We start from the raw sequence: 11,229 nt of genomic DNA on the forward strand, positions 1-11,229 counted from the left end.
AAGTCGTACTCTTTCTCACCTTGAATCTGATCTTATAGCAAATCCCATCAGTGATCCAGAGCATAAATTTCTCCCATCACCTCTGCCTTAGTTATGGTTTCCACTGCTCTGAAGAGACATCATGACCAAGGCAACTATAATAAGACCATTTAATTGGGGCTGGCTTACAAGTTCAGAGGTTCAGTTCATTTTCATCAAGGCAGGAGCATGACAGCATCCAGGCAGGCATGGTGCAGGAAGAACTGAGAGTTCAATATCTTCATCCGAAGGCCTCTAGGAGAAGAATGGCTTAGAAAGGCGGTCTCATTGCTCACCCCTACAGTGACACACTTCCTCCAACAAGGCAATCCCTCCTAATAGTGCCACTCCCTGGGCCAAGCATATTCAAACCACCACAATCTCCACTACCAACCTTCCATTTCCTTCTTGTTCCTCTTCCTCGTCCACTTTTATGTGTGTCATGCAATCTTCTCTACCAGCAAACTCAGGTTCAGAATGGGGCCTAGAGTGATAAAATGCACAGCCATGAGTATTCTCAGGCTGCAGAAGAGGCTTGCCTCTAATGTCCTCCACTGTGGGAAAAAGAAGGTCTGGTTGGACCCCAATGAGACCAAAGAAATTGACAATGTCAATTCCTGTCAGCAGATCAGGAAGCTGACCAAAGATGGGCTGATCATACAGGAGTCTTCTCAGGAGATATTGGGAATCTAAGAAGATTGACCACCATATGTATCACAGCCTGTACCTGAAGGTCAAAGGGAAGGTATTCAAAACAAGCAGATTCTCATGCAGCATATCCACAAACTGAAGGCAGACAAGACCTGCAAGAAGCTACAGGCTGACTGTGTTGAGGTTAGCAGGTCTAAGACCAAAGAAGCACAAAAGCACAGGGAGGAGCGCCTCTAGGCCAAGAACGAAAAGCCTGTCCAAGGAGGAAGAGATCGAGAAATAAAGTTTAACCTCGAGTCTGTTCATAGTGGCCTGGCTGTGGCCTCACATGGATCAGTTATTAAAATAAAACAAGCCTTTGTCCAAGCTCTTCTTTTAAAAAAAGAGAGATTCTTGTTTTATCTCTGATCAGTAGCTCAAAGGGGTGTTCCCCATGCCTGGCTCTGTGGTTTTTGTTAGATAGAGCATGGTTCTTAGAGGTGGAGCACACCATCACCTTAAGTGAAGTAACTGTTGAAAAGAAAGAAAGAAAAGAAAAGAATGTACACACATAAGTGTATGAACACATACATATACATTGTATATTTTAAGTAAGCTTGTAAAATGATGTGTCCCTGTGTCTTCTTAAAGCCCCTTAGTGTTATTTAACTCTACTTCACCCTCCCTCTCTAGTACCAATCTCCATTATCCATTTCAAAGCAACTGTATTCTACTATGCCCTCTCTTTAGCGCCCCCTTCCCATGGTTTCTTTCTATTTTCCTGACTTTGTTGTTGTTACTTCAGGTTATATAATCACATCTAAAGATTCAAAGCTAAGATCCACAAATAAAAGGGAACATGTGTCATTTGTGTTTCTGGACTGAGATTACCTCACTTAGGATAGTATATTCCAGTTCTATCCACTCACCTGAAAATTACATCATTTCAATTTTCTTTAGTATTCCATTGTGAATAGGTGTGGTGATAATTTGAAAGAAAATGACCCTGATAGGCTCACAAGGAGTGGAACTATTAGGAAGTGTGACCTCGTTGGAGAAGGTGTGGCCTTGTTGGAGGAAATGCATCACTTAGGGGGAGCTTTGAAAAGCTCAAGCCAGGTCTAGTGGCTTACTGTCTCTTCCTGCGGCCTACAGATCCAGATGTAGAACTCTTAAGCTACCTCTCCAACACTGTGTTTGCCTGAATTCAACCATTCCTTCTGTGATGATAATAAACTAAGCCTCTGAGTTGTAAGCCAACCACATTTAAGTGTTTTCCTTTGTAAGAGTTGCCCTGGTCATGGTGTCTCTTCACAGCAAGAGAAACCCTAACTAAAGCCAGTACAATATTTCATTTTCTATTCATCACTTGAAGGACCTTTAAGTTGTTTTGATTCCCAGTTATCATGGATAAATTTTCTATACAGTAGAATATCAAATCTTTTTTTGTATATACTCTGCATCTTCAATTGCTAAGGATGTTGTAACAGGTGGGGGTCATTACAAAGGTTACCACCTTGTCAAAATGCAAAGAATAAGTGATTTAGGGGTATCCAACTCCAGCTGATATATCTGCAATGCCTCCCTTACACCTAAAACTCAGGGAAATAGTCTATGGGGGTAGAAAGATAATAGAAGCCATAAGCCCATAATGTCTGCTACTAGACAGTATCTCTTAAACAGAACAGGAGAAATGCACCCATGAAATTGCAACTATTTGGTTACCTGAACTAGACTGGCATAATGATAACTACCAGTTGATATACCAACACTAGCCCAGACATTCCCAAAGGCTTTACCCTATATAAAGAGCTACAGGTGGCCAATGACTACTGAGCAGGCTAAATAAGTTTCTCTACAAATGAGCTACCGCATAGGTTTTCCAATTCCAAGTGGTCAGTCCTGGGTATATATATATATATATATATATATGCAATGATAAATGCAGTCAATGATTATACGTTGTAGAAATTAATTCCAACCCGGGGTTTCTACCATGCCTTTGACCCTTTAGTTTTGAGATAAAAGACACACACATCCTTTATATTTATAATAAGCCTTAAACAGCATAAGAGCTGGGTGAATTCCTACCCTCCATGTTGTTAGAATCTACACTCCTATCAATAATCCTGAGTTATTTCTTACTACTTACTATGTTTCATCTAGACTGTTTTTAACTCCAATGGGCCAGCCCTCAGGTGTGGGAAGCCACATACGCCATTACAAGATGGCGCTGGCTACCACTGGCCACTGTCTGTAAGTTCCGGTAAACAACCAATGTGCGCATGTGCATAAGGGTTTCGTGCCAAGTCACAGCCTTTCCCGGGGAATGGAAATGAGGTACTGAAAGCACAACCAATCTGGTATAGACACGCCACTCCTAGGCCTATATAAGCAGCGCCAGTTCAGGGACTCGAGGTCTTTCGCCTTCGCTATCAAGCTCTCCGAATAAACGTGTGCAGAAGAATCCTTTTGTGGCATCTGTCTTCCTTGCTGGCGAGTCGGGCGTCCACACTCACGACCATGTTTTTATGGCTCCTCATGCACCTTCTGCTTCTCATGGCTCTCCTTCAAATCCTATCTCCAGAAACCTACACTCCACCTATGTCTCTCCTGTTCAGCGATTGGCTGTTACCTAATACCTGCAGAGATTCCCCTTAGAGAAGGTATAGGCATATATCTTTTTTTTGCATCTTTAATACTAATAATTCCATGTTCTTCAATTTTCATTGTGTTTACTAATTTTGTTTCTGAAGCCCTAATGTTTAAACTCTAATTTAGACTTACAACTTCATATTTAAATCGTACAAGTTATCTAAATATTTAATTTAACGTTAACTTTGAAACAGAGACTTCCATTAAGTTTCTGAAATGAAAGTTTTGATGTGATACTTTATGTTGTCATGGTGAAATGGTTTTCTCTTTTGATCATACCAAATATCTGGTTTATAAGCAAAATTATCTCTGTTCTGGACAGGTCAGTGTCTACATCTGCTGTACAGGGGTCCCACGAAGACTTCTCTTTGTTTGTCTTTTGGCTCAAATTTATCCCTTTTCTAGAGGTAATGCTTCAGTAAATCCTTCCCTTTAATAAAGCACATCCTCAGATCAGCCTTCATTCTCTTATGCATACAAGCTGCTGAGAGGGGTTTTCTTGTTTGTGTGCATATGATTGCAGGACTGACCACTTGGCAGTTTGTGTTGGGTAACTTGTTTGAATCTCATCCCTGGCAGAGGTTAATGCTTCCTTTCTCAGGCAGGTGTCAGTTGCCTGAAGGTCTTTGTCTAGAGTTGAGACTCCATGAGCATCTCATCAGGATAATCCCCAAAGATGGGGAAGAAAGTTTGTAAGAGACAGAGTATCAGTATGTCTGCTGTGAAGCATTCTTTTACAGAAATAGATGCACAAACAAGACCTAAACAAAGTCTATGCCAATGGGTCTTTCTTGAATGGTCCACATCTTCCCTTAGTCAGTACTTGTTTGTCCCTCTTGTAAGGTTTGTTGTTTTATTTTTCTTTGATAATCCTTCCTCCCAGAATGTTTTATGTATTTCTATGCTTTAATCTTGGTTTAAACTTTATAATCAGTCAAATACCTCTCAACCATTTTTCTCTTAGATTTTTCTTGCTCAAAATGTAATTTTTTTTCTACCAAACTTCATATATGTGATATGATTATACATTTTCTTTCCAATAGCTTTTTTTGTCTTTTTCTAATTGCTACTTTTACCTAACATGTAATTATTTCTATGGTGGAAATATCGTAGTGAATGTCTAAAGAGAGTACACTATTTACTTTAGTGTTATTTTGTTTTTTTGGAAATCTCCTTGTTTCCCAGTTGGGACAAACTTTTAATTTTTTATATTGGCTTCTTATTTTCATATATCTTGAATGTCACTTATAAAGATAAAGTGAATAAAACTTTGGTTATTAGTTTATAAATAAGAGTAAAGAGTTCTTTCTTTTCTCCGAATAAAAATTTGGCTGACTCTAAGGGTAATGAGTCAGACAACCAGCTTTCAGTTGGAATACACTTAAAACTCCAAAATTAGAAAGGATTTACATTGAGGTGCCAAAAGCTGAATTAGCTGCTTTTTATCTTTTCAGAGAATTCTATTGAGTTATTTAGAGCATTTTGCTCAGTTGGAGAATTCTGGGTGTCCTCTCATACTAAGCTGCTCTGTGTGCGGAGGTTTGGAGCAGAGGTGTGGAGTGCCTATTGCTCCATAATACACGGCATTTCCATGTTCGAATCTGAATTCCCCCCTCTTCCTCTTTTTGTCAGGATTGTATAATGACCTTCCACAGCTTGAGCTACCTGTTGGCATCCTTAGTTCACTTTTGTCTTCCATAAAGTTGGGGAAGCATTTAGTCTGCATTTCAGTCCTGCTTATGAAAGCAGTGTCAGTCATTTCTAATAATCCTCTTGGTTTTATTTTCTGGCATTGGTGGGTTTGAGCTCACGACCTTCATCTACGCTGTTGATTAAGCATGGCTAATGCGTTGCCTCAGCTTTTTTGAAACCTTAACCAAATATTTGACTGAAATGGTTTACGAACATTAATAATAAAATTCTAATAAAAATTATTAGAAGATCTCAATATCATTATCCTTTCTGAACCTCACAGTAGACTGCAATCCATTCAGTTTTGCGGTCCTCAGATCTAATGCATTTAAAACACAAAGATGGCACTTCTAAAAGCATGGTTCCAAATGTATTGCAATGTTTATAAAATAGTTATCTGACTATCATGGAGTACTTTGTGATTATTTATTGTGGGGAGACAAAGCAAAAATTAGAAGGCTTAGTATTATTAAGCAACAACAATAACAACACACAAACCCACCGTATTTCAAATTAAAATTGTCTTTGTATTTGTGAGGAGTTACCAGCTGGAATTAATGGTACGGTTTTCTTTGTAAAAGAAAAGAATGACAGCCAAATTTAAAGAGAAGTCACACCACACATTCATGAGAGAAGATTTTCTCCTTTGCAAATGTTCATATTGTTCTCTGAATCTTTTTCCAATTATGGAGTTCAGAGAGCATGCAGGGTGTAGAGAGAGATTTCCTGTCTTCACAGCATGTTCACCACAGTGGTATAGATTCAGGGTCACCAAACTGCAAATGAGATCTTAGACTTGAAAGCCTGTAAGATCTCTCTCCTCCATCTCTCCTTGTCCTTCCTTCTTTCCTTCATTTTCCATACTATTGAAATAAAGGAAAGCAAATGGGTGGTTTTAATGTTTTAAGAACAAAATTAAACCATTAATTGAACATTCACACTGACATTAATTCTTACATTGCAGCATGTCTGTGAATTTGACATTATTTGAAAAGCTAACTAAACACATATTAGTTTCCCTTTCTCCTTTGGACATGAAGTGCTATTGATGGATGGAGCAATATTTGGAATCAGTATCAGTAAGTTCTGACACACACATGCAGAGTTTTATTCTCTGGGCTTGTAAAAGAATTGTAAAGAGGCATGAAGGCCTCACAGAACCTAATTGGATATGTTATAATTGGGCCCTGGAGACAAATCAGCCCACTGCAGCTTCCAGTTTTTCTTTGGAGTACAACAAAACTTCACTCCTTTCTTATCAGTTTCATTCCTATTTGGTTTTAGCATCAACTTAAATTGTAAAGATGCTAGTACTAAAATATTTCTGAGGGAAATTTTACGTAAACTTCATGGGAAATGAAAGTACTTGGTACATCTGATCTTATTTAGTGAAGTTGTGTAATTTTTGGTGTTTGTGTTTATCTAATTGACTAATTGACCAACTATGATATTATCTAATTAGTATTTAAAACACCTTGAATTGTGTAGGTATAGGAGTTGCAGGATTGGTAATTATAAAATCTTAATCCAAGATTCTTTACATGAGTGAGCATAGGAGGCTGCACTCACTGACTTGAGATGAAGTGGTCGTCTGTACAGGGCTTGGTCCTTACTTTCTGGGCATAGTGTTCCTCCTGTTCAGTTTCCTCTAATGTCAAATGTTTAGACATTGTTTTATATATCATTTCTCATTCATTATAAGGAGAGTAAATGAGCATGTGTCATGGTTTGTAGCATCTTTGTTAATGAGCTGAATTTTTTTTAGTTGCTCTCTCTTCCAAAATTCCACTTCTCCTTGTTCCTCTACCTAACGTGGAACTCATTTATGTTCATATTCTTTGTTTTGTTTTGGTTTGGTTTTTGTAATTAAATTGTTTTTGGCAATTTCTAAAATTCTGTTTTTCTCACTTTGTAAGAATTCTAATAATACAACTCATGATCTATTAGCTCTTCTGTATGCATTTTGTGGAGTGTGTGTGTGTGTATGTGTGTGTGAATTGTGTGAAGAGATGTGTGCAGGTGTGCAGAAGCCAGAGGAAAGTCTCAGTGTTTGATTATCAGTCTCCTGTTCCTTTGAGACAGCAGGGTGTGTGGCTGAACCTGGAGCTTACAGTTGTTAGAGGTGTTTGTTTGTTTGTTTGTTTGTGTATGTTTGTTTTTTGCTAATGATCTCCTTGACTCTGCCAGTGTGACTGCTGTGTTACAGGAATGTCTGAAGTCATATCCAGCTTTGAAATAGACTCTGGGTTCCAAGATGTCTCATGTTTGTGCAGCAAGTGATGCTGACCACTGAGCCATCCCTCCAGCTTTCTGTTCTATTAGTTCTTGTTCTCCACTATTTAAACTGGATTACCAAGGCTTGCATAGACTGCTATTGAATTTATGCTTTAGTTATCTAGTTTTTAATTGTTTTGAACAGTATTGCTATTAAGAAAGGTGGTGAAAAACGGAAAAAATGTGGCTAACTTGCCACCAATAAATAAAATAAAAATTAGATTTTTATAAATCTGATCACAGAGAAGAACCAATATTTATAGGAAATTTTTTGTGTTTCAGGAGATGGTGGAGAAAATAAACTTGCACTGTATAGCTCTTTAAATATGGAAGTGACTAAACTATTCTAAGTAAATTCAATAACGTTTGCAAGCTAGATGATTGGGTGGTTCAATAACCTGAAATGCCTGAAGTCAGGGGATGACACCATGTCCTGTGGAAACTCCTTCAATTTTATTACTTTCATAACACAAATTTACTCTAACCTTCTTAAGATTTGTTTGGGATGTACTTCCATACAGCTACCAATTTCAGAGACACAGCATTTTGAAACTAATAGTATCAGATCATGACCAAAACCAGAGTTGTTTTCTCCTAAAAGCAGCCAAACAGTGGCTTGTTCATACTTTTCCCACCTGTCGCTACCTTCCTCTGTCAGTCCATAGTCTTTGCTCTCTGTTTGGAGCCTATTCTTATGCTGCCAGAGCCTCGTCTTTCACCCACATACATCCTGCTGCTTTGCAGGTAACCATGACAATATTTCACAGCACTGAGGTTATGAGACATATAAAATGCTGCCATGCTGTCTTAAATTTATTAGCGAGCACACCTTTCCCAAAATATACACAAACAAATATCCAATTAAAGTCATATGACATTTTGAAAGTCTCTGAACACTGTACTCAATTGGCTTAATGAGTAGGAAGAAATCAGGATGCCTTTGCTAGGACTGAGTGAAAGCACATGACTCCTTTCTAACACAAAACTGGAATCTTAATCTTTTTCTAAGTTTATTTTAAAATTTCTTTAACATCTACCTCCTTAAGATTCATATTAGTAGAAATGTTTGCCAATTAAGAACAGCAACAGAGAGGAAAGTAGATATAGTTCCTTATTTGTAACTTAAAAGAAAAATGCAAGTACTTGTTATTATTAAATTGCATAATAATTCTAATCAGAATCAATGATACAGCATGAAGATAGCAGTTAATGATTGAGAAGATTAAGATTCAATATGATATCTAAATTATACTGCATGTAGAAGAAGTTTTGCATATTTGGGTGTTTGAATGACTTCCATAATCTCAAGAGGATAAAACAGTTTGTGTAAGATGATACAACAGCATTTTATTACCAATGCTAATTTTAGCATTTGAATAATACTCACTTAGTCTACTGTAAAACTCTTGGATATAATACTAAAATTCCCATTTTAGTATTATCGATAACCACAGTGGTAGTGATCACTGGATCATCTTTTGAGGTATTTACAATATATCCATTAAGAGCACATGGTGACTCCTATTTATGGGTTCACATACTATCTCTTTCTTTCTTAGTCTGGCCTATCTGTGGAGCACCCATTCATTGAATTGTGATAAAAGCATAAATCCTATTACAAATAAGTCTTTCATCATTTTACCATTAATGGAAGCGCTTAGCCAAACACAGAATAAACAAAACATATCAGACAGTATTCCAGACCTTCATGGATGTATAACTGAACTGGTTTTATTTATGTCTTATTCAGAACTTTCCATAAATGTTTCTTCTGTTACTAAAGTGCTGAATATTTGAATATAAATATAGATGCACACTTTTCTAGATGTGCCCAGTGGATGGATATGACCAAGGCCTAATTTTCAAGTAATGCATGTAATGCTCAGCCCATTCTTGGTCTTTCCTCTACCTTTGCTTATTTCATGCTATATCTTAGTAACAGAGTCAGTGTTGCAGGCTTTTCCTTGTCCAATTACATTGGGGCAGTGGGAGGCCTGTGATTGGACAGGAAAAGGGAGGCGGAGCTAAGAGTTTCAGAGAGAGAGAGAGAGAGAGAGAGACAGAGACAGAGAGAGACAGAGAGAGAGAGAAAGACAGACAGACAGACAGACAGACACACAGAGAGAGACAGACAGACAGAGAGAGAGAGCATCTCAGAGGGGAGAGAAAAGAATGGAGGCCAACACGATGATTTCATAAGATTAGAATAGGTTAGAATAAGTAGGATAAAGCTTTTATATTACCAATTGGTCCTGAAATTACTGTATTAACATCTTGTAAATTGTGATTTTAGTGATACATAAATCTGATTGGCTAACTACAAGCTTTAAAAGTCTTGATTTTACCGGGTTACTGGATATTGTGATATGCAACCATGAGGTTGGAGGTTCTATGTGGTTATTGCTATGTGGGACAGAACTGGTGGGACCCTGATGGGACATAGTGTTATAGCCCTTCGGTGCCAGTACTAGAGCAGGAACTTAGCTTAGAGGACCGGAGAGTTGGCGGATTGAGAGAAGCAGGAGCACAGGGAGTTAGCAGGTTCATTTGTTAGTATTTCCCGCAACAAGTCAGTATCATGACCACTCTTTTTTTCTCACCACTGTATTATCTACAAGATTTATCTCATAAAAAGCAGCCTTTTTTTTCAGCTTCTCACTTTTTTAGCACGAAAGTGGCCTACACTATGAGCATGACCACTAAAACTACTTACAAGTTGTTGCTTTTGCAGTCTCATCTTTTATCAATATCGTTCCTCTACCTGACACTTCCCATTGTTTTTGTTTATCACTATTACAGGATTGGTTCAGGTTAAAATGGCTCTTGAAATATTTTAAAATAATTAAAATTGTATCATTGTTAATAAATAAAAGCACACATAGAATTAATAATGTCTAATGGTTGAAGAGTTGCTCTGGGTACTGTGATCAGTGCCTTACACACATCACCTCAATCTCTGAGCTAGTTTCCTTTGCAGCTATAACAAACAACTACAGACGTTAGTGGCTTAAAATAGAGAGAAGACAGAGATAAAGGAGAAATGAAGAACAATGAAGAGGTTAAGTAAGAAGGATTCAAAGTATATCCAAGTAAACATTGGCTTTACCAAATAATGGAAAGACAGACCATTGCCTGGATTTACATGTTGTCGGTGATGACACACAAAGCAGGGGGAGCACACAGTGAGTGAAACTTCTCAGTGTCTGTGCTGTCAGGCTCAAAGTGTTAGTCACAGTCACTTTCAATAGGATTGTGGTGTAGTGGCTATAGTAATCATTAACATGATGAGGACATATTATTCAAAGACAAAATAAGGCATAAAATGGAAAGAAAACACCATTGAAAACATCTTTTAAAACCTTTAGAAGGAAGAAGCCCAAAAGAAGCAGACAGACTGAATACAGAGGCAGTGCAGACACAACTGAAAAGCAGATAGAACACAGAAGGTAGTATAGACATGACAGAACTGCAAACAAAGAAACATGGGGCTGGAATTAGAAAGGGAAAATATCTATGAAAATAACAACTAAAAATTCTAATGGTAGCATGGCTGCATTATATCTTACTATATATACAGAGAAAAACATTCCCACCAGCCACCAGTGACATTTGACAATTCATGTATCAAATTCCAAGGATGAGACAGCAATTCTAGACTTTTATAAACCTGCTAACATTGTCTCAAGACACATAAAACAAAAGCATGTAGAACTAATGCATATAGGGTATGTGAGACTAGCACATATATCACTAACAGAAGAGAGAAAAATCAGTAGGGGTGGAGAAGATTTATATATTAGTGATAAAATAGATCTGATTAACATATTAATATACGTCACATCCACTCTAGAGAATTCACATTGTTTTCAAGCTCACACAAATTATATCACAAAATTGACCATGTTCTCAGGTAAGCAAATGTTCAAAGGAACTGAAATAACACTAACACTCTCATCATAG

The 11,229-nt window shown here is 37.6% G+C and overlaps 1 long non-coding RNA gene across 1 annotated transcript; it reads right to left on the minus strand.

Annotated features, from left to right (window-relative positions):
- Window positions 1-208: 208 nt before the first annotated feature.
- Window positions 209-2,876, minus strand: LOC110295520. The gene is made up of 3 exons (XR_002378091.1): window positions 2,801-2,876; window positions 413-502; window positions 209-273 (listed from the first exon to the last, which is right to left on the minus strand). It is a non-coding gene; the product is annotated as an uncharacterized LOC110295520 (long non-coding RNA).
- Between the last annotated feature and the right edge of the window lie 8,353 nt (window positions 2,877-11,229).

This window comes from Mus caroli, chromosome 5, assembly GCF_900094665.2.
Source record: "Mus caroli chromosome 5, CAROLI_EIJ_v1.1, whole genome shotgun sequence".
Classification (NCBI taxonomy): domain Eukaryota; kingdom Metazoa; phylum Chordata; class Mammalia; order Rodentia; family Muridae; genus Mus; species Mus caroli.